This window comes from Rhipicephalus sanguineus, chromosome 6 (genome assembly GCF_013339695.2).
Source record: "Rhipicephalus sanguineus isolate Rsan-2018 chromosome 6, BIME_Rsan_1.4, whole genome shotgun sequence".
Lineage (NCBI taxonomy): Eukaryota > Metazoa > Arthropoda > Arachnida > Ixodida > Ixodidae > Rhipicephalus > Rhipicephalus sanguineus.
Window position 1 is genome coordinate 109,084,230 of NC_051181.1, and position 27,473 is coordinate 109,111,702.

The 27,473-nt window shown below is 48.0% G+C and overlaps 1 protein-coding gene across 1 annotated transcript in view; it reads left to right on the forward strand.

Moving 5' to 3' along the window:
- The first annotated feature begins 2,084 nt into the window (after positions 1-2,084).
- The window catches only part of LOC119396158 (beta-1,4-N-acetylgalactosaminyltransferase bre-4), a 52,323-nt gene continuing 26,934 nt past the window's right edge, over positions 2,085-27,473 (forward strand). Inside the window, exon 1 of the mRNA XM_037663248.2 lies at positions 2,085-2,232. The gene's annotated coding sequence lies outside the window, so the exon portion shown is untranslated. The remainder of the gene's footprint in view (positions 2,233-27,473) is intronic.

The window sequence follows — 27,473 nt, forward strand, 5'->3', positions numbered from 1 at the left end:
ACCAGAGCCGACTTCAATCACGTCTTTGTGAATTGCCCAAACAAACCCAAGCCCCCGTGGCAAGGGTCAGAACACCAGGAGCGATGGGAGGCTGCTCTGCGCAGCTCACAACCGGAGTTACAGCTCCGGACAGTGGGCTGGGCCAGAGGGGTCGCCGAAGCACAGAAGTGTCCGGCCACCTAGAGCGGCCCGAGGGCTCATCGTCGTCCTGCTTCCGCTTCCGCCCCCCCCCCTCACATGATTCTTTCACGAATCATAAAGTTGTTTACCTACCTACCATGGGTTACCGCAGAACTTTAAACAATAAATTACCTGCACCAGGTAGCGCAGTTGTAGTTCACAGGTTGCTCGAACTCACGCAACAAATCGAAAATGCGTTGTAGACTAAATGCGGAAATTTATGTTAACCAACATTATATCTTTAGGGCGCATATTGGGATTTGTGAATCGCAACTGAATTCGCGAAATGCGTCCGCTTTCTTGGAGAAATATAGAAACCGACAGGGCTGTTGAAACCAGTGCCGGCAAACTTCTTGTAAAGTGTGTGTGTGTGTGTGTGTGTGTGTGTGTGTGTGTGTGTGTGTGTGTGTGTGTGTGTGTGTGTGTGTGTGTGTGTGTGTGTGTGTGTGTGTGTGTGTGTGTGTGTTGTGTGTTGTTCGCGCAGCACAATCTGGCCTGTATACCTCATACGGTCACATGTCGTTCAGCTGTCAGTTGATCGGACTCGCGCGAACGCGCTTTTGACAGGAGCAAGCGGAAGGCGTGGCCGCGTCGAGCGCGTTTTGTGTTCGCGTTCACCGAACAGAGATCGAACGAGCTAAGCAAAAAAAGGAAAATAAAGAACATACATAAAGAGGGTAGAGCTATGCCAACGGGGTCGGCATGCATGGTGCATATGTATGCATGCAGTGCAAGTGATTGATGTCACGCGCTTTTCTTTTTCTTACTGCCACGAGGCGTAGCTCAGGTTCGTCGGTGGTCGACGAATGCATTATGGATGACCAGACGACGACAGGAAATGCGCGAACGTGTTTCCTGATTTGCCCCCCTCCTTCTCCTCTTCTAACACTTGCCTCCTCTGCCCTGCTTCCTAGAAAGCGAAGTGTGTCATAGGCCTCAGAGATTGCAAACCGCGAGCGATCTCGGAGGTCTCATTACACTCCAATTCCAGCGTTGAAAGAAAGAAATTATCTGCTCGTTATTCGCTTTTGGGTACATGTAAGGACGTTTCACACGAACTCACAGGATAAATAGTGACGTTAAAAATTACTGTTAACGACTTTTCGGGGGCCTCTTTGTGCTTAATGACAATATTATTGAGTGCAAGAAAACGCGCGATACAAAAGGGAACATTTGTTTTAGGCGTATCCTTCTATTGTATCGTGTTCTTTTTTTTTGTTCGCTCAGTAATATTCTCAGAATGACGTTACATGTTGGTTTTCTCACATATTTTGTGCGCGTGAAAATGAATGTGCAAATGTGCTCCAGTGAAACATACCTCCTGTTATCCGCAACATTTTTTTATCGGAGGTCGGAAGAACAAACGCGTTACCTCGTCATCCGACGTCAGAAAACAAGGTGCGCAAGCGCCGAGGAACATAGCACACAGCCGCAACTGACGTCACGCAAAGGACGAAAGCTGCGGGAGTCACGTGTTCGGATCACTGTTGCGCTCCGAGGTCGTAAAGTCCCTGACGAGGTCGGAGGCGAGAGCGCCTCAGAGCGGTCCGAGCTGGAGCATGCATGGTGCCCTGGGGGAGCCAGCCGAATGTGTTTCGAGCGGTCGATTCCTACAGTAAGTGTGTACGCGCCTCTCCAGAGCGCTCTGGAACACTCCAAAACGACTACCCGAATGTCTCGTTAGTACTCTACATTCACATTGTCATTATGCAGTGCCTCTGCAATGCCAAGGACACCTGTTGTATAGTTGTGATACGTTGGCTGCAATGTTCGTGCCGCCTCGTCTAAGCAAACTCAGCACGCGCGGCTGTTTGCGTTGCAGCGTCGGCGCTTTGTTTCTTGTGTGCTTTCTTCTTCGCACCGGCGTGTAAACATCACACGTTGTACCCTCTTCTTCTTCGCAGGCGTCAGCGGACCTCCGGCTCTCTACGGAACCTCGTCGGCGCTTCGCTAAAGCAGCCATGCGTGTGCCCAGGTTACGTGGATACTCCCTAGGCTGCTTGATACTAGCGGACCCTCTGCAACCGCGATCGTCCTGGCGCTTCTCTCCTGGTGAGTGTATATACATGTTCGCATAATCCTCCCGAGAAGACAACCTTGTACGTCGCCTTCATTGTGTTTCCGTGAAAATCAACTATAGCGAACAAACGCGTAATATCTCTGTAAGAATGATGTGATATACCACTTACGTCCAGTAGTAGCTCGGTCATTTCCTTACACAACTAGCTTTCCTTAAAGTGGACATTAAAGGGATACTAAAATGAAGCAACGAATCAGATGAGACTGATAAGTTACACTCGGAAAACACTACTGTCGTTGATTTCACCATCAGACTTATTAATAGTAGAGAAAACCAAGGTTAAACATCTTTTTTAAACTTCGTGCCGGAAGCTCCGCAGGTCACGTCGCGGATTTCAGAGTGTCTGTTTCGTTGGCCCAATTGGGTCAACTAAGATTCCTGAAACTTGGTGTGTTGTCTCTGGACCCCTTGGAGGACAATGTTGTACATTTTTACCGATTCGGAACTGCGGAGGCCCTAGTAGACGCCTTCAAAATCCATGACGTCCCGGCGATTGGTGCGTCCCCACCCGCATTCGCTTTTTTGCGCATTTTCTCGCTTAGTAAGAGTTTTCTCGTGGCAACCGTGGTGATTTTGCTAACATGAAAGAATAATTTAGTAATAAGAAACAAATCGCTTTCATCTTTAATGTCCCTATATATATATTATATATATATATATATATATATATATATATATATATATATATATATGTGTGTGTGTGTGTATCTGTATATATGTATGTACGTATACCGTTCAATCGTCACACAGACGACGAGAAGCAGTTCTGAAGTTGCTTGTGAATACCGCGAAGTTAGGCGCGAAAGTGTAGTAGTCTAAATTAAAATGGACACCCACCAATAAGTCTGTAAAGTTCTCCTTTTGATGGTATTTTATACCGGTGTCACACAGTGCACTGCTCATCGCGATTAAGCCCGATTTTGATCGGACTGTTGAACACTGATTGGCCCCCTTCTGCAGCTTGCGTAAAGAAGCCAATCATGCTCAAGAAATCCGATCCGGATCAGGCCCGATCGCGATCAAAAGTGACCGTTTGACACCGGTGTTGGAAAAACTCACTTGCAATTACTAAGGCGTCTTCGGGTCTCAGGATGACGTAACAACCAGTTATTGCTGTTCACTTTCTATAACTGTTATAAGCTTTCGACAGGATCATACAGGAATGTGCATGTAAAAGTGTGCCTTTATAGATGCCGTACTGCACAGTTAAAGAAATAAAAAGCTAGAGCGAGACAGTGAGAAAACGGCTATATAAACAACGGTATAGACAACGGTATATACAACGGTATATAAACAACGGTATAAACAACACTGCCGCAGTAACGCATACAGCGGCAGGTGTGTGCTAGCTTCTACGTGTGTTGATGCCCTTTCAATAATCACTCGGAATCTTTGTCTTCGTATCCTTTTTCTTTGTGTGTGTCATTGGGGATGTTTGGCCAGAGAGGGCAGGCTGTGCCAATATCACTGAAAGATTCGTGTCGCCACTTGAGAATCAAGGATAAACAAGAGGGAGTCGGGATAGGACGCCTGACGTCCATTCGGTCTTCCTCCAGAGTTCTTCAATCATAACAGTTTGCGAAACTCCCCATAGAATCCGTGTATCGAAATCCGAACTCGCCATTGGCGGAAATCGTGGGGTCTGCTGATTGTCGCGTCATCTGTTGACCAAAAAACAAACTAATAAACGCTTGTGACGACGCCAGCGCTGCGTGCGGCGTTAAGCAGCTTCCGAGAAGCGCTTGGGTTTAGCATTGCTGCTCCCAGATGGCGCGACAAACTGCAGGCCCCCGCACATTCGGCTATGGGCATGCTCGGGTTTCGGAACGCAGTTTCGCAACTAGTATGGTTAAAGAACTATTGTCCTCATCTTGTTTTTCCTTAGTTCTGAACTGGCGCCACCAACCTTTCCTTAAGCTATTCGTCAACTCCCAATGTTATACCCTGCCAAACCAACATCACTGGCAGGGAAAAGCAACGAGATATATTCTGAAAAACACACAGCACTGAGAAGCCGGAAACAAAATTACAAAATAGTTACGGTGTATTTCCGTGGATCGCTAAGAAAAAAGTAAAGAAAAAAGGCTACAAGGGAGAGAGAAAAAAAAATAAGCGTCTTCTTTTGCTGAGGTGCAATAGGGGAGGTTCTACAGTCCGAGAAGCCTTGAGCTCGTCCTGCGTCTGTAGGCCTTAATATACGAGCTACAAGAGCAACACAATCGTGGACAGGTAACGAGAACGCGGAGGGGTTTAGTAATAGCAAATGAAGTGCTGATCGCATGTACTTGATCAATTTACTGTCTGTAGATTTACTGTCTGTAGAAACTCTATAGATTAACATCTATAGAGTTTTTACGGGTAAACGGGGCCAACGGTGCGGCCGAGCCCCAAGCACATTCTGCGCAGAGAAGGGTTATCTTCAAGTGTCCAGGCGCTGCTTATCATGGTTCGAGCACTCAGCTAGACAATGCTCAAAATGAACTTTTGTCGCGTTGCGCTGCAGGCATAGAGATTATTTCATATTGTTTGCACGATGCTACACAAGTATAGTGCCGGCTGAACTGAGGCGTAAGCGAAGTAGAAAGGTAGTGGCTAGCGCTCGGCTGATACTGAGGTCTGCGTAGAAACGTAGCTGAGGGCCACTCTTACATATAGCTCTACGGACCAGTACCACTGATAGAGAACAGGCGAATCTTGCTGAAGAATGAAAACGACGACGATTTCAAGCTGTCGTGCGCTGCTGCCTTGTGGCGGAGTGGCTGAGTGTGCTCTTGTGTCAAGAATTACAACGTCAAGACAAGAGGAACAAGTTATTTTGAACAGATAATTTCAAGGCTGGAATGAAAAAAAATCACACCATCTCCCGCTAAAGGGGACATGAGGCTATGCGAAGCAGTGTTTCGGCATGTAGAGCCCGCGTTTCAGAGGGGGAGTGGTGAGGGGAAAAGGGGAGATAGGATGGGGAGAGGAGGATGGGAGAGCGGAAGTAGAGAGGGTTTGCGCATGCGCAGCAAGGGTGGTCACGCCGCACACCACCACCACCACCACCGGATTGAACTCCGCTATAAGATGCTTCGCATCTAAAAAAGGAAGACGAGAAAAGAGCGTGCGCGGACGCCAGATTGGAAAAAGGGGGCGCGCGCAGTAAAGAACGTGGGAGCCGGGACGCAGCGTTCGAGGGGCTGACAGCTGCGGAAGTTCTGGCTGGGTCTCGCCCCTGTCTTCCGCCCGAGCACCGACCTCGGCGAGAAGCTCACGGAACTACAGCTGACCCTGGGCTGCAGTGTATCGCTGCCGAGCACCGGCCTCGGCGAGCAGCTCTCGGAACTGCCGCTGACCCTGGGCTGCAGTGTATCTCGCCCGAGCACCTGCCTCGGCGAGCGACTGCCGGAACTACCGCTGCAGCGGCTGCTTCAACATTTACGCCACCGTTGAGGATGGATACGGCGTGTCGTCATCCCGCTTGAGAGGGACTCCCAACGGACCAGAGGCCGTGCCGGAACCATAAGCGCGAGAACTAGTGAAACGCAAACGGTAGCGGACGTTTTCTTTTCTTTGTTTGTTTCTCCGAGGGTGCGTGTTTTTGTTGTTTTGTCTTGTGATTTTTCTGGGAATGAAGTGGGAGTTTTTGTTTGATACCATCGGCCCCTGTGATGCATTTCGCACAGCCCGACGAGCGAACCAGGCACCAGCATACGCGTGAAAACTTGTAAATTCACTTGTATAGATAGCCTCTCGTCAGCGTCTTCCCGCGTGACATTTTGATGGGGGATGCTGGGTACTTTCTGAAGCGATGATGGGAGGCTTGAAGTAGCGTCCGCTTGCGAAGCTCGATGTACAAGAGAAGGGAACAAGTTACGAGAATAGTAATGGTAAACTTGCATGGTCACCGAACTATGTCTTCTGTCATAACGTGTTTCGCAAACCGCAAAGGCAGCTCTTATCATCTGATAGCTCTGAGAAGACAGTAGATGTTAGATAAACCGGCAGCTGCAACACACGAACTTCACTGAGTCTTTATCCCCTGCTATACCCAAGTCTTGAAGTTCATTGTCGTTCAGTCAGTTTGACCACTGCAGGACGCCACTGTAGATCAGCTCCTATGTAACAGCACTCAGCGTTTGCTCCTGGCATGCGCCGGAATGTAACAAAGCAGCGATTGAAACATACAGCGTTTGTTTTGAAGAGTCGTCTGCAAGCAAGGATGTGGAGCTCTCCTTTGACCTGCTCATATATGAATGAGAAGTGAGAGGTTCGCCCTCTAATGGATACGTTGACGACGTCACTACAACGCCTGATGCTTTCAACATCTCAAACAGGTAATCGGCTGCTCAATCGTTTGGGCTAAGTGCGGACGCAGTTGTTCAGCATTGAGTTTGTAGTGCCTATAAATGAGTTTCTCTCATATGAGTCTACGTACATCTGTTTTTGCTTTAAAAAAAAAAACAGGCTTTTTCCCCGTGCTGTCTCCCTTCCCCCCCCCCTTTTTTCCCCTTTTCTTTTCAAAAGCACCTTCGGCTCTACCTATTACCTGAAGACTTGGCAGCATTTGTAGACACTGATGCATGGTAATGTGACGTAGCAATAACGCGAAGCAATAGTTCTCATTGCGTCTTGCAGTGCAAACATTGCGGGGAAACCGATACACACAAAACGCGAGCGCTTCAGAGCTCTTTGGCTTCCGGTGTCCCCCCCTCCCCCCTCTTTTACAGCGAAAGCTGTTATGAGATCATTTCACCGGCCGTTTTTGGCGCCGTAGTTGTCCGCCGCCGCCGCCGCCGGTGTCCGTAACCAGTATCGCTCGAAATAAGAAAAAAAACTAAATAAGAAAAAAATTCCAGGATGGAACGAGGTTCGAACCTGGGCCCTCTGCGTGGGAGCCCAGTATTCAACCTCTGAGCCATGCTGGTGCTTGAAACTGCTTTGCAAAAAGGTCCTATACAGGCTTCATGTCGGGAAGGAACCACATTAGCATATTCAATATAGCATGGTAGAAGAGTAAAATAAGCACCAAGCGTCGCACAACGCGAATTCTGTAACCAGGCGTCACACAATGCGAATTGCGCAACGAGTAGGTTGTTGAATGCTTCCAACCCATTACAAAGGGCTTTGCCATAATTCTTCATCGTCATCAGGCACAGCATCAACAAAGTGCGCATAATGCCTTACATGCGTGTAGCAGGTACCACGGTTCTCCGTAGAATGACGAAAAATGGCACAGTGCCTGCTGCCCTACTCCTCAAAAATTACAATGATTTATAGCGTAGTGGGTTCCTCGCAAGTACACTTGTATTGGTTGCCAAGGAAGCCCATCAGTGCGTGATCCATTTCCTCGGTGTGTCAGTAAAATTACAATGATTTAGAGCGTAGTGGGTTCCTCGCAAGTGCACTTGTATTGGTTGCCAAGGAAGCCCATAAGCGCATGATCCATTTCCTTGGGGTCTCAGTAAAGTTTTTCGCCTCCTCCCCCGGCTCTCTCCCACGTCAACAGATGTTATACAGCATGACGGGAGAGGGAAATAGCGACCGGGCGTCACCCAATGCAATTACATAACTGGTGGGCCGTTTAAAGCTTCCAACCCATTACAAAGGGCTGAGCCATAATTCTTCATAGTCATCAGTCGTCGCGTCAACAAAGTGCACATAATGCCTTACAGACGTGTAGCTGGTGCCTCGCTTCTCCGCAGAATGACGAATAATGACTTAGTAGGTGCTTCCCAACTTCACAAAAATTGTGATTTATGGCGTAGTGGGTACCTTTCTAGTGTACTTGTATTGTAGCCTCAAGAGAGCTTACAATGGGATCTAGAAACGCCGCTCTTCCAGCTTTCGCTGTGACTGTGCTGCGGTTTCAGCGCAGGCCTGGCGTTTTTTTTGTAGCCTGTTAGAAACAGTGTTGACTTTAGATTGCGATTTCCCCGCCCTGTTAAAAGGAAGCGTACAAAGTCCACTGGAAGCACTGTCCCTTCTTTTGCTCAAACACACCAGCCGATGGCGGTTCATCTAATAAACTCTGCATAGGATGAGCTGTAGAATCTCCGCTCTGCAAAACGCCCACTGCCGCTCTTTCTTTTTATTTGAATGCGCGTATGTAAGTATATGCTCACACTGCCATGCTCCAACGTGTCATAAAAAAAGAGGAACACTCCGTGAAAGTCATAGCGATACATAATCGCCTAAAACGAAAAGCTTTTTTTAACTTTTCCCAGTTTTTTATTCACATTGCACAAGTCCTCGAGCAGCTATACGAAGCATAGCGTAACTTATAATGCGCCGCACCCCGGCTTTGTGGCAGCCGTACGCCAGCGCTCGAAAAACCCCAGTTCAAAGTCTATATGCATAATTGTGTGTCTTTCGGACCCTGATCGAATCTTGCCGCGTGAAGGGCAGTTGATTGTATTGTGGTGGGTAAATAAACCGTTCTTAACCTGATAAAAACCTGTTGGATGCCGTGTTGGTAATACGACTCTTACGATACGAATAAATCGGGTGTGCCTTGGGCGCGCAGGTTTCGAAATATTATAATTTCTTATCTGCTATCGTAACTTGCGCGGACGAAATCCACGCTAGAAACGCGTTATCTACCACAGCTTGAGGTATATAGCAAGAGAAAAAATAGATAAACGTTGTCGGAGGAGCAGCTGCCTATATTTCCTTGATAAGAGGCCGGACACGGCTGGGGAAGGACGTTTTTGGAGGGGAAGCGTACTGATAACGCCTCTCATTTCTTAAAGGTTATCTTTACCTCGGCGCCCGCAGCAACGCGCTATCATGTCAGGCACCTTCGGACGACAGTGCGCTTCGCGTGTCGCTGCTGTCGGGTACTCGGCCATCTGCTTTCGGATATCGCAAAACTACACGCTCGTTATATATTAAGCCTGCGGCTGTCATCGATAGCAACCGTGGGAGGTCATAGATACTACGGGACACAGGCAGCAGCGCGGCCAATGCGTGTTACTTCTTGGGGGCACGAATAAGTAACTGTGGTTTAGCCGGTGGTTGCGTCACGGGAAGACCCTTCGGCCGTCACAGGTTTCCGTCTCAAGGTACGTGAAGTTTTAAGTTTTTCGCGTTAAATAATACAAAAATTGAGGTGTGGTCAGCTGTGGATGGCGGCAGTCTCGCTTGACGTGTCACATCTCCGTTGTGCTTTTTAGTGCATGGACCCACCTTTATGACTGGGAGTTGTTCCCGTGGCTTCCTCACTTCAGTCCTTCGTTCTTTTGAAATGTCGCTGTTGCAAATTTTCTTGGCTGAACGCAAGAAAGGGAATGGATCAAGGGATCGTTTCTTTGTTAGACAAACTTATCAAACCGACAGACAATGGAGCCAAGGAAGGCATACGCGACAATATTTGTAGACTTTAAATGAGGTATAGTAATCATTACGTAAATGGAAAAGAATTTAAGTGGACGAAAAACCAACTTTGCTCTCGGTGGGCGCCGAACCTGCGACCCTTGGATAACGCGTCCAAAGCTCTATATACCAATCGAGCTACGGGGGTGGTCCCTCTCCCGTCCACTTTACTGGGTATTTCTGTGCGTGCCAGCGTCGCTCGTAACCATGACAGCGAGCGTGGAACAACTTTTTTTTTTTTTTGCCAGCTGGCGTCACGTAGCACGTGATCTTTTTACTTGCTGGCAACTGACCAATAATGTTAGCCCTCGCATACAACGTAAGCGCCCCAAGACTTCGTGCGTCGAAAAACGAACCTTGCGGGGAAAACTGGAAGCAGCGTGCGGTGGGTGTATGGGACGGTTTGCTTGAATTTGATTGGTCCTCTGGAAGGAAGGGGCGTGTATAAAAGACGCGTGCGCGTCCTTTGATTACCTAACATATTCGGGTGAACAAAATTGACGTACAGCAGTATGACGAATTTTCGTTCTGTTCGCTTACACGTTTTTGTTCGCTTGGTATGGGTTCAAACACCTATAATCACTGTCGGTCGCGTGCTTGCCGGATTTATGAATCTTTTCACATGTACAGTCGCGAGCAAAAGTTTAGAGATTCCACAATTTTTTTTTTCTCTGTAGACTGAACATGTCGGTTGAAATCGAGTGGTGCAGCCTGAGTGCACGCGTTCTGCCAGTGCAATGCATTAAAGCAATCCTGCGCTGTGAAACTGTGCTTTCTTTTTCTGGTGCCGTGATCACTGAACTTTTGCTCGAATCTGTACGTAGTCAGCAGACTTAGTTTCACGCACGTCCTTGGTACGTTCATTTCTTTGCCAGTGCATATCGGGAAAGGGTAAAAGTAATCGAAATGCGCTACATTATACAGGTCGTCTGATTTATCTTGGCTAGATAATAAAAGAAGTGATCCGAGTCGTGCAGACGATGGCGTCTACTTGCAGATAGGCAACGCTCCACGTTGCGGTCTTTTTCGTTGCCCTTTCGCCTAGTAATACAATGCGCATTTGTTCCTGCTTCGGCATCCGTTTCGGTAAGATTACAGTCGCTGATAACGTTTGTGTGACGTTCTGTTTGCGCTTATTCTGCACGTCACCTGCGATAATCTGTGTCACCTGTATAGTCTGTCTTTATCCTGTCTCTAATCTCTTGCTCCCTGTCCTGGAGTTTTTGCGTAACTGCTTGGTGCGCCTTTAAACAAGGCGTCATTAATCACATCATGTAGACTCTGTCTTGCACCACCATTTCATAGCTTCATAAAGGGGATAAAAAGAGAAAAGTTGCCTTGTCATGAGCCCTCTCTCACCCTGCGCGATTTCGCAGAACTGATTTTTTCACTTGATATCATGTTTTGGGTTTTCATGTTCGTGCATTATTTCGTTATTGGATTTAGACTTATGGCTAATTAGGTTAATTACAATGGTTATGTATAGTTACTGGATCTGTGCGCTCATTATCTACGTTTGTCTGCTTTTTTTTGTGTCTGTGAGCCTTGAATGGTGGTATAGCAGAGTCCATTCAAACTGGAGACCTCGTAGTTATGATCTTTAGCGCCCTGTATCACGAAACCCGAAAGAAGCTCAACAGCATATCAGCGAGAGTGTACTTATTTACCGCGTTCGACACGTATACGCGCGAGACATTTGTATTACGCTCTGCGTTAACTAGTAAGCTTAAACACGCATCCCCGGAATGCTTGTGTCCGGAAACGTAGTCTCCGCTGTTCAGTGCAGGTTTCCTTTCTACGTATTAAGCTTACAAGGTGGAGCTTCGTGTCTTTCTCAGCACGTGTTTTATTTCTCTAAAGAGCGGGTGACTCTTTTGGGACAGAACGTGGTTTATCGCGTGCGAGGCGCTTTTGCCGCAATTTCGACGGTGCCAGCACAATCGACGACACGCTATAATGAGCCTCCGCCGACCTGCCGGCTGTCACGATATCGACCGATTAACCCGCCCGCTGCGATGTTATCCGGGTGCATAGGGCAGGGTGATTATTTCATGCATACCCGTTCAAGTTACCGTTTTGGGATCGGCCCCCGTTTGTGTCAAGGACAGGCAGTATAGTGTCTTCCACGACCGCTTTTGATTGGCTTATCTCTGTCTCCTCGCCACCTCCTTCTGCCATTTCATTTTTCATTACGACAGTTTTCTTACGTCAGAGGTTGATACGAAATTGGCACTGTTTCACGGAATGAATCTGTGCTATAGGTATTAAAAAACTCGCGCAGTCCAATGTGCATTCCCCTGATACGACTCGAAGGCGAAAACCATCTTTCTTATCTGTTGATTGTATTCATCCTCGTATAAAGTAGACTATGGAACATGTGCCCAGGGCTCTACGGAAAACACCTGACAGCTATTATCGAGTACTGCAAGTACTTCAGAGCTATTTCAGTTCTATAACAACTAGCCTACCTCATTTAAAAGTTAATTGAGGCGGGATACCCAATGACGTAGCTCATGGTCACAGCTCATTGTAGACGTATGCCTGAATTCCCTTTACCGTCAGCTCAGGGTGTCGGTGAGCAAGCTTCAGGTAAGTTGAAGCTTGCTCCCCCCTCTCCCTCTGCATATGTATATTGTAACGCGGCGCTCTCGCATCCAGTATGATGGTAGTTCGGGGCAGTCGTCGAACGAGCATTGGTAGTGAGCATCCACTGCTTGGAGCCGTGCTAGCTCCTCTCGAACAACTCGACGGACGATCAAGTTAATGTCTTCGCAGGCGGCGACGTCCATATACTTGCAACGTGGGGACGTTGTCTAAGCACCCGGACTTGGGTAAAATTCGTCGGGTCTTAAGAGTCTCGAATGCGCGACACTGCTGCCTAAAATTCGGAAGGATTGCTCAGGTTTTCCTTCGCTATGAGGAAATAGTACAAGTCTTCGGCGATGCCTTTTAACAAATGTCTTCGACTTTGTCTTCGTCAGATATATTCTCGTTTACAATCCCGCAAACCTTCAATATACCTCTTCAGCTGTATGCATGTCGTGCACGTTTCGCCGGGCAAGGGAGCTCTACGCGAGAACGTTTGCTCAGCTTTCTTCTTCCTCGAACTTGTGTCCCCAAAGCAGGCCTTCAACTCCTGAACAAAGATTTCCCAAGTGGTGAGTACGTGTTCACGATTCTCGAACCAAAGCAGAGCGGTCCCGGCGGGAAAGAACGCTACGTTCACGAGTTTCGCTGGCGTACTCCACTCGTGACAGCGGCTCTCTTTCGTAGTGTTTCAGCCAATCATCCACGTCTTGATGCGTTTACCTGGAATATGCGTGGTTCAGGCGCCCAGCAGTCTGGTTGTCTTGGCCTGCGGCCACCTTATTCAAAGGCCGCGGCACTGGTTGATGCAGCGGCGTTGCCCGTCGGCATGCCTGCTTCGACGTCGGTCGTGTTGGTGTTTTTCTGGGGTAGACCGGCTACACGTCTGCTTCGTCGAAGGTCTTCTGCGACTGGGTTGTCCAGGACGTCGGATTACCCAGCAGCTCCACCAAAGATGTTCCGAATGTGATGTGTTTATTTACAATGAGAAATAAGCGCTGGAGAAAACACGTGGGACGGTCGGAAGCCGCCAATCAGCAACATCCCTCGCGCCAGTTAATTTTCTTCTTCCTCCTTCTTTCGCGGTCTTTCAGCGCAGCGCTACGATATGTTACATTATACATGTGCAAAATTTTCAATTCTGAATATGTATATATACACGCACGAGCATACATAAAGTGTAGTAACCCCCCCCCCCCCCCCCCCCCCTGAAAAAAAATGCTGGCTACGCTACTGGTCGACGTGCTGGCTTTTCGCCCTTCTCCTCGTTCTCAGCTCTCTCTCCAGGAAACGTTCTTCCGTATAGCCGCTGTTCACTTTCAGCTGGCCGATTTTCCTAACAGTCTAAATAGCGGCATCTTCCTGCCGTGGTGCGCACCGAAGCCTACCTGGTTTTATGGTTTGAGCATATAGAATCTTCTCCGTGGATACGCGTACGAGCCGAGAGGACCCTTCTTCGTGCTACGTGAAGTGATTTTCTTTTTCATTGTTACGGGCTTTTTTTTTTCTTTTGCGCAGTGAGTGGGTCGTCATGCGCACTCCGACGAAAACGTGACTCGCAGTTCGCGGCGTCCGTATACGACCGTACGGCGTCGCGAACTCAACGCTAACCCCGTCACAAATTTCACGGTGTGTGTGTGTGTGTGTGTGTGTGTGTGTGTGTGTGTGTGTGTGTGTGTGTGTGTGTGTGTGTGTGTGTGTGTGTGTGTGTGTGTGTGTGTGTGTGTGTGTGTGTGTGTGTGTGTGTGTGTTCACAAGCGTTCGCGCGCCGTGAGTGTAAGGGGCAAAGGAAAAAGCAAGTGGACGTTAATGACTTGTCCCGTGTGCTCCGGGCTCATAACGCCTACTCGTGTAGTGAGTGCTCTCGGGCTGCAAAAGGAGGCTGTGTAGTTGTCTCGACGCAACTTTCTTTTTGCCTCCGCGAATGTTTTAGTACAGTTTAATCAGCTTGTCACGACGCCGTATAACTCGGCGTCTGCTGTGTTCGTACATGTCGTCCGTTGCTGTCCTGTACAAGATTGCCACGCTTGTTTTCAAGCAGCTTTGACATGTTTGAAAGTTCCACGCCGACGTGACTTCGCCTCTGTAGAGTGAGATATACTAAGTTTAGCACCAGAAGTTGATGCGGCGCGCCGATGTGGATAAATATATAGGTTCAGAAACACAAGAATTAGCTATACAGGCTAACAGTGTAGTCACTTTTTACTTCGTATTTATTCATGTCTGTCGCAGTAGTAGGTCAATCATTCTGCGGGTTGCAGCTCGCTATATCTTACCCAGTTTCTGTAACTGCCTATGCTGATGCTTTATAATAATGAGTGCTGACGTAATTGGAACTACCGTTTTCACTGACTTACTACCAGCAATGTTAGCTAAGTGTTGTCTGATGTCACCTAATGTTGGCTGTCACTGTTTAATGGCAGCATCGTCTTCATTGAATATCATTTATTGCATTGTGTTGTTTCTCTCTCTCTCTCTCTCGTAGCCATGACGCATCGAAGGCCATGTAGCGCGTGCGATTCGATAAGGGCGTTGTGTATACAAAGACGTATATATGCAGCAGGTACGAAACGATAGGAACGTCCATATATAGCTTCAAGGCTGGAAGAAAGCTCTCCAAGCATTTCGCGGGTTCGTCACGTGTAAACACGGCGCCTCTTACGTGCCGGAAAACGCGGCATACCTAATTCGGTCCTCCGTACTCTCGGCGCGTTTTCCGGCTCGTTGAATGTCCGCCAAGTGCCACGCTTTGATACGACCCCTCACGAAATCACGCTCTTCTGCACCGTGCGTCTTTTTACTTATCCTGTATAGTTGCGGCGATGCTGATTTTTGAAAAGCGTCAAGATCGGGCTATACGCCGATGTGCGATGACGTTTCATCCATTCTTTAACTTGTCTTACGGAAGTGTCGCTTCACATGAGGACATTTCTACCTTGCGGACTAATCTGCCGGCCTTATACAATATTGGTGGCGTCTCCTTCACTTATACGGGACGTGCGGCGATGCTATGCGCGATGATGTTTCATGCATTCCTTTAAGTGTCAGTCGCGGACATGTCGCTTGAAATGATGACGATTATAATTGCCTCGCGGACTAATCTACGTGCCTTATGCATGTAGCTGGGGAAAACATAGTAAAAGAGTATTTTTTTTTCCCTAAAGTTTTGGCGGCGCATATCTCAAAACCGATATCGTCCTCAGCATTCGTTCTAGGCCGGTATGCCTAGAGTCACTGTACATGCTACCTTTAGGTAACATGTACAGTAACTCTAGGCATGCTGTATATGCTACATAAAGGTAGCATATGCAGTAACTCTAGGTATGCCTTGCATGTTCGCAGGCTATACTACTCGTTAGTAGCACTATATCTGCCGTATAATTAGTGCGATGCTTGATTAGTGAAATTGTTTATTAGTCTATCGCAATTTTGAATTGCTCGTGGAAGTGTGATCTCCGATTCTTCGCGATCTAGCTTAGGGATTGGAATTGCGCTATCAGCCACGAAGGCGATTGATTTTTATTGCGAAAGCAATTACGTGTGGACACTCGAGACGCATTTTTTTGCCGTCGCCGTCATGTTACGTATAAAGTCCCAATTGATAGCATCGCCTTGCGCGTCGTGCGAACCTACATATTAGTCGACGTCGCGATGTCATCATGCCCGTCGCAGTAGCCTGGCAAGGTGCCGTGCTTCTATAAGCCCTGTGACACGGGTTCGATTTCCGACCACCGTGGTTGCACTGTACGTAGATTTATATACAGGTATAAGATAACCCCTAGTGGCCGAACTTAATCCGGAGCACCACGGCATGCCTAATAATCATACGGTCGTCTTTGCGCGCGAGACTACAGCAGTTCTCATGTCATCTTCGCGGTTTCTTTTTTTTTCTTTTGCTTACCTCGTGCATCTACCGTTAAGGTTTATGAGCCTGAACTTCCGGAACGATTCGGCCCTACTTATAATGCTGCAGCGCACCGCAGTGAAAACTGTGGGTAATATGAAAGCAATGTGAAGTGCGACGTCACGTGAAGGCTTCTCATAGTGCTTGCGCGTTCATCTTGACGGCGAGCGTAGAACGCTTCCTCGAGGTGCGCGCGTGGATGCCTGCAATCGAGAAACTATAGCACCGCAGCCTCGCTTATGTTTGCCGCAGTTTAGTCCGCAACGTGTCGTTATTATCGCAGAACCTGTACACACACATTGCGTGTGCGCGCAAGCTACCATTCGCAAAGCTCGTGATATTGCAGTGCGCGCAAGCGTTCCTAAAAAAAAAAACGCGGTTGCTATGGCGACGGCTCGGCGGTTGCTATGGCAACGGCGCAGCAGGGTTTTTGTTAACGGACGTCGCACTGCCAGCTTTAACAGCTTCGCCGTTAAAATAAATAAAGGTAATGTATATAGTTGGTATAAGTACATATACTATTTGTGCATGTGTCCCCCTTTTGGCCAATTTCATCGGTGTGTATTTCACTTGCAACCCGTGCGTGGCGACAACCACGGACAACGAAAACGTGCATTCCATGACCTCGGGTAAGTCCTGTTATTGGGACGAAATGAAGAAACCTCGTTGTGCCTAGATTTAGGTTCATGATAAAGAACGTGGGGAATAGTCATAATTAATTTGAAGTCCTGCACTCTAGTCCCGCGCCTCATAATCGTGCCGTAGGTCTAGGGCGTCAAATCTTGAGATTTTTTTGAACATTTTAGTAGCGCTTCTTTCGCTTGATTCTGGACGACTGAATGCGATACACCTTCCGGTGTGACGACACACGCACGTGTACACCAGGTCTTTGTAAATGAAAGTAAATACGTTCAAAATGTTCCAACGGTGCGATTTCAACTCTGGGCCTCTAGCTATATACAGTGCCGAGGCCTGATACTCAACCACTATACACCAGGGTCGCATATCTGACAGGTGGAACAACACGGCTTTAGGAATGACCTGCTTGCAAGCAAGCGTACATACACCTGGCTTGTTTTTAGTAACGCGCCTAATGGAATTCTGCTTTAATTTTTGTTCGTTTCGCTTTCGGTACGGTCACCAGCCACACTATATGCAAATAATACAAATCTACAATTCCAATCACGCGCCTTCGTGCATTCCTGTAAGCCTTGAAAGTATATACGTACACGTGCCACTTATAGCGCACGTGTATATCTTCATATACTGAATTGTGCGCATAAATGTTTCGCGTCAGCGTGACACTTGGCGGCGAGATTATAACTTTGTTTTTGACGAGCGAAATATATACAAGGCCGGTACGTTGTGCAGCCCGCAGCTGTTGTCCCCTCGGAAACGATATTATAAGGCATTTCAGTCTGTGCGAAAACACGCAGTTTGCCAATTCGTGCTCGGGACGAAGGGCCACGAAATGATCAGCGGCGTATTTTGAAGGTTGTTAAGTGCTGAAGCTACCCGTCGATGACTCTCACCGGCTGGCTGAACCTTCTACGCACGAAGAAATTTATTTTCCCTCTTGACTGCTGAGTCTCAGTGCTTCACGCGTTTGAATTTACAAGCGCCATGGCCTCATAGTAAGTTGACGAATCATTGACATCGGTGCGAAAGCTTATGCTCTGTTTAGCTTTCGTCAGCTTTGCTACTTTATATAGCTTACTGCCTATTACTCGAAGCTTTATTACTGTGAACGCATTCACCCACGAGTAGAACGCCTGTACTCTCCGAAGCAGTTCACTCCTGATAAAGTTGGCTAATTGATTGGTTAATTCCGGCGACCTTGCTTGCTTCACCGAAGGGCATAAGAAACGCCGACCAACCCGTTTCTGTGCTGTATTTATTTATTTATTTATTTATTTATTTATTTATTTATTTATTTATTTATTTATTTATTTATTTATTTATTTATTTATTTATTTATTTATTTATTTATTTATTTATTGTGCTGGTAACGTCAAAAAAAGTAAGATGTTGTGACCCTGTGAACTCTGGACAATTTTGTTGTCTTCTGAGTGTGTTGCCTCGTTCAGTCGGCATAGAAATGCTGACGCACTTAGATTCTGCCGACACGTTATGCGCAGACGTTCGAAGTAGTTTAATTTCGTGGCGCGAAAGGCCTTCAGCTGCAGAGCACGGAGAACAGGCATTACTTTCGCTTCAAGCTTGCAGGAGGAGAATCATCCATTCATCTGTGATAGCGTGTGCATGCGCTATCAGTTAAGAACGCGTGCAGTCCTCGGATGCAGAACGCAGGCGGCAGTTCCCTACTGCCCATCATCTGGCTGGCTCTATAATTCGTATACGAGGCAGAACCCTGCCGCGGCCTAATCTTCGCGCCGTCTTCTATCGCACCGGGCCATATATGTTGTATAGGTTGGGCTACGCGCCTGCGCTCCACTGTCGCCGTCGTGAGCTTTTCGGCCGTGGCGACGACGCGACCTGGTTCTTCTCCTTGCCTTTTGTTTCGTTCCAGCTTTTTCTTTCTTTTGCCCCCTAACGGCATTCTCTGCGCTTGCACGCTCGAGCCGCGGGCGACTTGGCCGACTGACTGCGCGTCGTCCCTTGCTCGGCGGAGGCATCGCGTTTCCGAGCCCATTCATGGAACGCGGTGAAGAATCGGCTCGCCGCATCCCGTCAGCTTGCCGCGAGAAAAAGAATCTCGCGCGCCGACGGCATATGTGCGCTTTGTGTGACGCGCTCGGCGTGACGCGTCCACGCCGTGTGAAAGGTGGCAAGGGCTGGGGATGTTGCCCGGGCGTGATGGCGCATAGCGGACGCTGCGGCTGTATACACACACACACCGCGACGACGACGAGTGGCCCAGATTTGGCCAAGGCGCCGCGCTCGATTCACGAGTCGGCCGGCTTCGGCGTTGTTTGTCGCCGGTCGACCGAGGAGGCGCTCGATCCTTTCGTGCGTGTTCTTGCAACAGAGCGTCCTTCTGCGCATGCGCATCTAAACACCTTTCGTTAAGCACGTTCTATCGTGGAGTCGTATCTGGCGCACTCTTACGGTGCAGTGATTGTGTATTATGGTGTGTGCCACGCCGCGGAACACTTCCTTCGTGCTGTGGCCGGTGGTGGTGCTGCCCTTCGCGCAAGGCTTTAGGACGCCTCGATGCCAGCGTTTGGGGCGACGCTAGCATCGAGGCACCCTACACAAGGCAGATGCCGGTGTCACGGGAAGAACGAACAATCACCATTTACTGTGTATTAAAGTAACTCTCATTCAACTGACTGATCAGGCCAGGAAGTGCTTATACAGCCCTATGCGGTTATTCAACTCGAGACGTAAGCATTCACCGCTCTCCTATACTTCGGGGCCATGATACAGAAGCCACCAAATATTTTCTGTGGTCTGTGCCAGCAAGCCGGGTGAATGGGATGCTCTTTATGAGAATCCTTAAAATGAATGCAATCCGCATGTGTGCCTGCAGCACTTTGTCTTACCGGAATGGTTTCGATTTGTTCGACATGGCGAACACCCCTATGAAACAGAAAGTGGCGCTCAGGCGGAGCATTTGCCGGCCTCGGTCACCAGGCTACGAACCCGCGTACACAAAACGCGTCACTGCCGTCGTTAGCGCAAATGGTCTCCAATTGCACGTGCTCTCAGTTAAGAAAAATATGCGCCTGCCTTCACGCTGCACTCCTGAAAAGCTTGTATCGGCGGAGCGGCTGCTGTTGCAAAGGTATGACGCGTTATGGCAGCATGTTACATGCATCGCATTGCATTAATCGCCACACAAAGAATAACGGGCCACACCACAGTTAACGGTATACGTGTTGCTCAATACGGGTCTATATAGAAAAACCGAGCTCCGAGCTATAGCTCCTCCGGCTTTAACAACTTCCTCTACCTCAGACCTTCTACAAATGCGAAGACAGGGCGGTGCGGTAGAGGTACTGACGCTGCCCCGGGATTTCTTATGGGCTGCAGAAGTCGGCGTGTTTTCCTTATCTCAAACCACTATCATCATCTTATACCCTGTAACTCTGCGCTGCGCAGACGCCTAATGTTCTCGTTATTACGAAGATGCGAAACTGCCAGCGAATCGAGCTGTCACGGGCACGTCCAAGAGGGTCATAGGTCAAGGCTATGTATAGCTAGCCGCTGCAGTGCCACATCCGCACCTGTGATTATTTTGTTACGTAATGACTACTCATAGTGACGTTTTGATTGATACATATAAGTTCTGTTGATGTTCGTAACTTGTTTTGTTATTATTTAGCACGCATTACGCGGTTCCTTTCTTCTTGTACTTAGCGTCAAAGCAGCTCATACCCGCCACGGTGTTCTAGTGGTTATGGCGCTTGACTGCTGACCGAAAGGTCGCGAGATCGAATACCGGCCGCGGCGGCCGCATTTCGATGGAGGCGAAATGCTGGAGGCCCGTGTGCTTGGATTTTAGGTGCACGTTAGCGAAAACCAGATGGTCGAAACTTCCGGAGCCCTCCACTACGGCGTCTCTCATAATCATATAGTTTTGGGACGTAAAACCCCAAAAATTATCCAAGTGGCTTATGTTTATTAAAGTGCATGTGAACTTGTGTTATTAGTGCTGTACAAGCACACCACAATCTTTCTCTCGATGGTCGTTTATATTGGCTCCGCCAATGAGGCTGATTGCGTGTTTCATGCGAACTCGACGCGCCATGTAGTACATGTATGCGTCGAGCACCTTGTAATACCGCTAGTCTGCTAACTAGATACGATGCGTCCGGTTGTATGCGTGTGCAGCTGGTGAAGCTAAAAGCACGACCTTGCCCGCACGGCTGCGGTCTTCTGCACGCCCGACCTACTTCGGCTGTGGACACATGTTGAGCGTCTGCGCGTGTACACCAATTGGCCCAGAGTCCTGCATGCTTTCGCGTAACGAACTCGACGCGCGCGACGGGTTCTCGCGTCTCGTTTTTTTTTCTACTCTTCGCGCACGGCCCATCTGAATTTGGGTTCGTTTGCAGGATCATGGCGCGTGAGACCGGAATGCCGCCCTTGTGGCGGAAATGTCAGCGTTTTGTTTCGCACGTTGTGCGTTTCCCTTGCGTCGTCTGTAGGACCGGTACGCGTATTTATTACTTCCCCTCGTTCGGCTGTTTACCGAAAGCGTATAGTCAACCGGGTCCCGAGAATGCTTGTATGGAACGGCTTTTACGAGGAGTGCCATCCGCAGAAATACTGGAAGAAACTATGCTGCTACAATGCGCACGAGAACTAGCGACATGACAGTTAAGTCGGCATGATATGATAGCTAATGCATTGATTTGGCTGTAATCATCTTAAAGAGAACGGCTTTCTGGCTTTGCTGCGGAATATTTTGTAGAAAACTAATTTGTCAACACAGAAATTCGCAGTTGTCCATGTACTCATTCTTTTCGACTTTTGCCTTTTAAACAAAAGGTGAGATTGCTTCTGAATGGGAACCGCTACAAGTCAATACCTCTTCGTAAGTAAAGCCACTTGAACATTTTAATGCGCAATCACGAGGGCAGGAAAATCCACTTACTAGCCATCATGCCCACGTTATTTCAACGATCGCAGTGCACCAGAGTCGTGGCAGCTATCGGCAGTGGCGGTTGTCGGCAATGCTATAACGACCCCGTAGGTCGCTGCTACTACGCGAAGGAGCACGGCACGAGGTTGTTTATGGAGCGCCTGAGTGCCACGAGCGGCCCGCGCTGCGTGCCAGCGGCACTTGCTCGTGGATTAAATCCTCCGGGCGCAAGCAAGCAAGCAAGCAAGGCCGCGGAAGAGGACGCGCGCAATCTCTGCAACTGACGCGGTGGTTTCAGCCTTGACTCTGGGGCAGGATCTATCGCATGCGCAACAGTTCGGAAACTGAGATCGAGCTGGTCGGACCGTTTCTTTATATGAGGGCGCGCCTGCATGCTCGCGTTTTTCAGTTCACTGTATCGCTCATGCTACAGTACACGCGTGCGCACGCACATACAAATTAAAATTACACTCTTAACGGTGTAAATTGGTTTGTCGCCGGACGGACACCCATATATGGTGTTGTCTGCACCGTTCACTTCACATTGGGTGCTGCTTTAGCTTGCCAGACCAAGGGCAAATGATGTCTAGCAAAAAAATGTACGGTAGCAGGGTGCATCATTTACCGCCGTAATCGGGCTCATCCACCTCTTCCCCTCCCCCCTCCTCCCCTCCTCCCCTCCCCCCTCGTCCCCTCCCCCCTCCTCCCTGGCTACGGGCCTGTGTGGTCTTTGGGGGTAAGTCGAACCATGGTATATCGAATCTGAAGGTGATAACACAATTTCCATATATAGGCAATTCGATATACAAAATATTTCATACACACTTTATCGACACGGTATTAAACGGGATTTTACTATTGTTCGATCTACACGATAATTCGTTACATGTGGGTTCCATATATGTGAGTTCGACTGTATTCACCGACGTCTCCCGTGCTGCCATTTTGTGCGCATCCTGCGCAGTTGAAAGCTGTGCTTCATGACGATCTGCGTATCCCCACAATCACAGTGTGAAATGCGAACCGTAGAGCAAAATGACGTACGTTTACGTGATGCAAATGCTCCCTTGGCGACTGAAGTGGTTAATTTTGGTGCTGTCTCCCAAAAAACGCGATGCGATGTCTCATACCATTTCTCATTCGCAGATTTTCGTAGTCTATGGTGGTTGCGCTGTTGTCTGTATACGAGCGCACCAAACTCTGCACTCTTCAGTGTTTTATTCATGAAATGTTGATTACATTACTGCGCTGGTTAATAACACTGTAACTATATTGACAAGTACTACGTAACCCGTCCGCGTTCGTCAACTCATGAATGGTAAAAAAAGACAAAAAATATATTACTGTTAGCGTAAAATGGCTAATAGCATATTTTTACGTGCCATCGATTAATTCGGGAAGTTATATGGGCATACATACTCCTGCTCTCCAATCGCCGGTACATTCTACCGTGGTTTTCCAAGATGGCCTGATTCTGCCGGTTAACTACTGTGCTCACTCCAACCGATCAATGCGACATCAGCCGACCTGGCTGGGTCTGCGTTATCTGGCGTTACACAGGTTCAGTCCTCCCTTTGTGCGCGTATAGCGTACGGATAGCCTGCGTCCGTGTGTCGGTCGCAGGTATGCGACCGAACGCGCCCTAGAAAATTCGATCCAAAAAACAAAGCGATCGAATGATGAAGCCGTCGCAGCGGACTTCGTCGGGTTCCTGCCCACGATTCGGACTCTCGCGAAACGGAAGTACAGTCTCATCTTCAGACAGCGCGCACACACGAAGACGCAAAATAGAAATGACGACACGAGCGCTGACTGTCGACTGAAATTTTTAATCGACGTGCAACAACATATATACTTTCTGGAAAGCAAGAAGCTGCATGGTATGCATATCAAAGTAACGTCTTGATACGAGGAATGCGTAACGACAGCACGACCGGCATATTTCACATCAAAGCTACCGTATTTACTCGAATCTAGGCAGGCCCCGATTCTAAGCCGATCCCCGAAATTCTCAAGGCCAGAAAAAAAAAAAAAAAACTTAATCATTGTACTCGAGTCTATCCCCCCCACTTTCGCACATCGTTTTTCCGGAAAAAAAAAAAAAAACGTCGGCTTAGATTCGAATAAATACGGTAAGTGCCATCCAGAAACCTAATCTCCCTTTCTGAGATCGACACCTGGCCGATACACGCACTTCCCTCCTTACGGATATATGGTACGCTTCAACAATTTCCCGGATTTAGCGGTCTTGATGACTCTAAATAACACTTGTATCATTATGGATGGGTAACACACGTGTATTACACTCCCTGCACTGCGCTGTGAGCCTGCTCACGCTCTGTGAGCCTCGTGTTGACACATCGGCATGTTTGGCGTATGCAAGATGCACCATGACAAGGGAATCTCGTAAACAACGCTCGTGGCGCGTGGAACAAAATTCTTTTCATAACGGGTGACCCTCCTTATCTATTTCGGACGTTGCTCTCAGAGCGCTTTTGCACAGCTGAGCATATGCTGCTAGTCTTAACAGGCCGCCTGGAAAATGCCACCTTCACAACAAAGCGCATTGCCACCTTAAAGGGACACTAAAGGCAAACATTAAGTCGACGTTGATTGTTGAAATAGCGGTCCATAAACCTCGTAGTGCTGCTTTTGTGCCAAGGAAGTGCTTATTTTGAAATAAAATCACGTTTTTAGTGGTCCGCATCGCGTTGCGCGCTTCAAATCTCCCGCCTGAAAATACGACTTTCATACGTCACTGCTGCCGTGCCCAACGTTGCCCGCTTTTACTGCGCGGCCGCCGACACTAGTAGCAGCCGAGCGGAAGTAGCGGGACCCACAGTAGCAACAACGGCGCTGCGGCAAAGACTTGCTCGGATGGGCACATTCAAAGCCTTCAAGTTGCGGTTGGTCTCGTAGTCCTCAGTACGAAAGTGCAGCGAGCACACACGCAGAGGTTTTGACTGTTTAGCACACTGGCGCAATGGCATGACACTAAGCCACTTCGAGCGTAAGGGTTCATTCCGCGGCACCCAGTTAAAAGACACACCGGTTTCCTTGCTGCAGCACTGGCGTTGTGCACCATTCGGACATCCGGCAATATCACACGCATGCGGCATTTTGTCGAACTTTCTGTCAGAGCGACTTTCACGAGCGCGCAAAACACGCACGGCAGTACGCGATCCCGAAACTACCACTGAGACGGGCGAAGCGCAGTTCAGCGAAAACGGAACCTGTGAACCACGCGCGCCGTTCCCCATGGCAACGCCACGGAGGTTTTGTTTTCCATGAATCAAGCGGAAACGAACAAACAGCATTTTATTACGTCTTTTGATGCTCGGAATGTTCTTTTTTTACTGCTGCTAGTTTGATTACTAGTGATTTATTGTAGGCCGACTTCCATACGTCATCGGGATCACTTTGAAAATGTCCCACTCGTGGCGCTCATCATGTGACACATTGTGACACAATGGAAATTAGTCGAGGCAAAAATTAAAGGTGAAAGTGAACGCTGGATGACAGAGATTCGCGAAAAGAAGGCCGCGCCTAGGATATTTTGGAGCCACCTAAAAGCGCTGGGTAGGAAGTCTGTCACAATGCAACAACATATGGTAGATGAAGGAGGAAATAAATTGGAAGGATATGAAGCGCTAGGTTACATCCGAAAGATAACAGCCGATTCGTTTAAAAAGGTCCCCCAGGGGATTCCCCCGGTGAGTAAAAGTACGCAAAGGGGTGCAATCGACGAAGATGTAGTACTAGAGAATTTCAATTGGAAGAAGGCCGAAGGAAAAATTCCTAAGCGCACTACTCCGGGCTTAGATGGGGTTCCCGTCAGCCTCATTAACGAATTCGGACATAACACTAAAGAAGCACTGCTGAAAGCCGTAGAAAAGTGCTTACAGGAGAGGGAAATACCAGACAGTTGGAGAAAAAGTAGAATGAACTTAATCTATAAAGGCAAGGGAGAAAGGGATAACATTCGCTCGTATAGACCGCTAACAATTACATCGGTGCTATACAGGTTGGCGATGCAGGCAGTAAAATTAAAAATAGAAGCGTGGGTAGAACAAAATATTTTGGGAGAACTTCAGAATGGATTTCGAATCGACAGGCGGTTAGACGATAATCTGTTTGTTCTTACCCAGTGTATAGAAATATCTAAAATAGAAAACAGGCTCTTATACGTAGCTTATCTAGATATCACCGGGGCGTATGACAACGTTAATCAGGAAATTTTGTGGGATATATTGAAGGAAGTGGGCATAGGTGACGACTGTGTACAGCTTTTGAGGGAAATATACCGAGAAAATGCAGTTTGTATAGAATGGGAAGGAATAAGTAGCAAGGACAGCGTTGAAATTAGCAAGGGGCTGAGACAGGGATGTCCTTTGTCCCCGCTGTTATTCATGCTGTACATGGTGAGGATGGAAAAAGCGCTAGAAGGTAGCAACATTAGATTTAATTTGTCACACAAACAGGTCGGAGCGATGGTTGAGCAGAAACTTCCAGGTCTATTTTATGCTGATGATATTGTCTTATTTGCGGACAGTCAAGATGATATACAGCGACTGGCAGATATATGCGGAAGGGAGTGTGAGGCTCTAGGACTAGGATTTAGTGCAACAAAATGTGGATTGATGGTATTCAATGATCACGGAGACCATACGGTCTTAATACAGGGCCAAAAAATACCGAGGGTAAGCGAGTACAAGTACCTCGGAGTATGGGTAAATGAGGGGGATAGATATATGGAGGTACAAGAGAAAGCATCGGTAGCAAAGGGAAAGAGGAATGCTGCAATTATGAAGCACAGAGCTTTATGGGGGTACAATAGGTACGAGGTGCTTCGAGGGCTGTGGAAGGGTGTGATGGTCCCGGGGCTTACATTTGGGAACTCAGTGTGTGCATGAAGTCAGAGGTACAATCAGGAATGGATGTAAATCAAAGGACGGTGGGCCGCCTCGCGTTGGGCGCTCACGGGAAGACGACAAATGAGGCTGTAAAGGGTGATATGGGATGGACAGGCTTTGAAGTGCGGGAAGCTCAGAGCAAAATGAGATTCGAAGAGAGGCTGAGGAAAATGAAGAAGAGTAGATGGGCAGAGAAGGTTTTCAGGTATTTGTATAGAAAAAGCGTTGACATGCAGTGGAGAAAAAGAACTAGGAGGCTCACCAGTAAATATACGGCTGGCAGTGCGGGCGATATGGCAACAAGGAGCATTAAGCGGAAGGTCAGAGAGGCGGAGAGGACTTATTGGATGACAGCGATGGAAAAGAAGCCGGCTCTGAGTAACTACCGAAAAGGAAAAAACGAAATAAGGAGGGAAAGGTTTTATGATAATTCAAGGGGAAGCGCTTTACTGTTTGAAGCAAGGTCGGGCTGCCTTAGAACGCGTAGTTATAAAGCGAGATTCAGTAACGAAGAAGAACATTGTACATGCTGCGGGGGAACTAAGGAAACGATGGAACATGTACTGATTGAATGTGGCGATATTCACCCAGGTATACGTGTGGGCACGAGTCTACATGAAGCCTTGGGTTTTAGGGACAACAATGGAAAGCTGAACACGTCCGCGATAGAAATAAGTAAGAGACGGTTAGAGTATTGGTGGCAGAAAAGTAGAGATAAAGTACAAAAATAAATAATGGGGGAAAATAAGGTCATTCTGCCTTAAGAGGCAGAGAGATGGACCGTGAATTTATATTTTTTGGTATAATAACATAGATTTAATCAATGTAGATAAGGCATTAGGACAACATGAAACAAGGAAGCTTTCTTTCTTCTTTCTTTTTTTTTCGCCTTCGAGCCTGGTG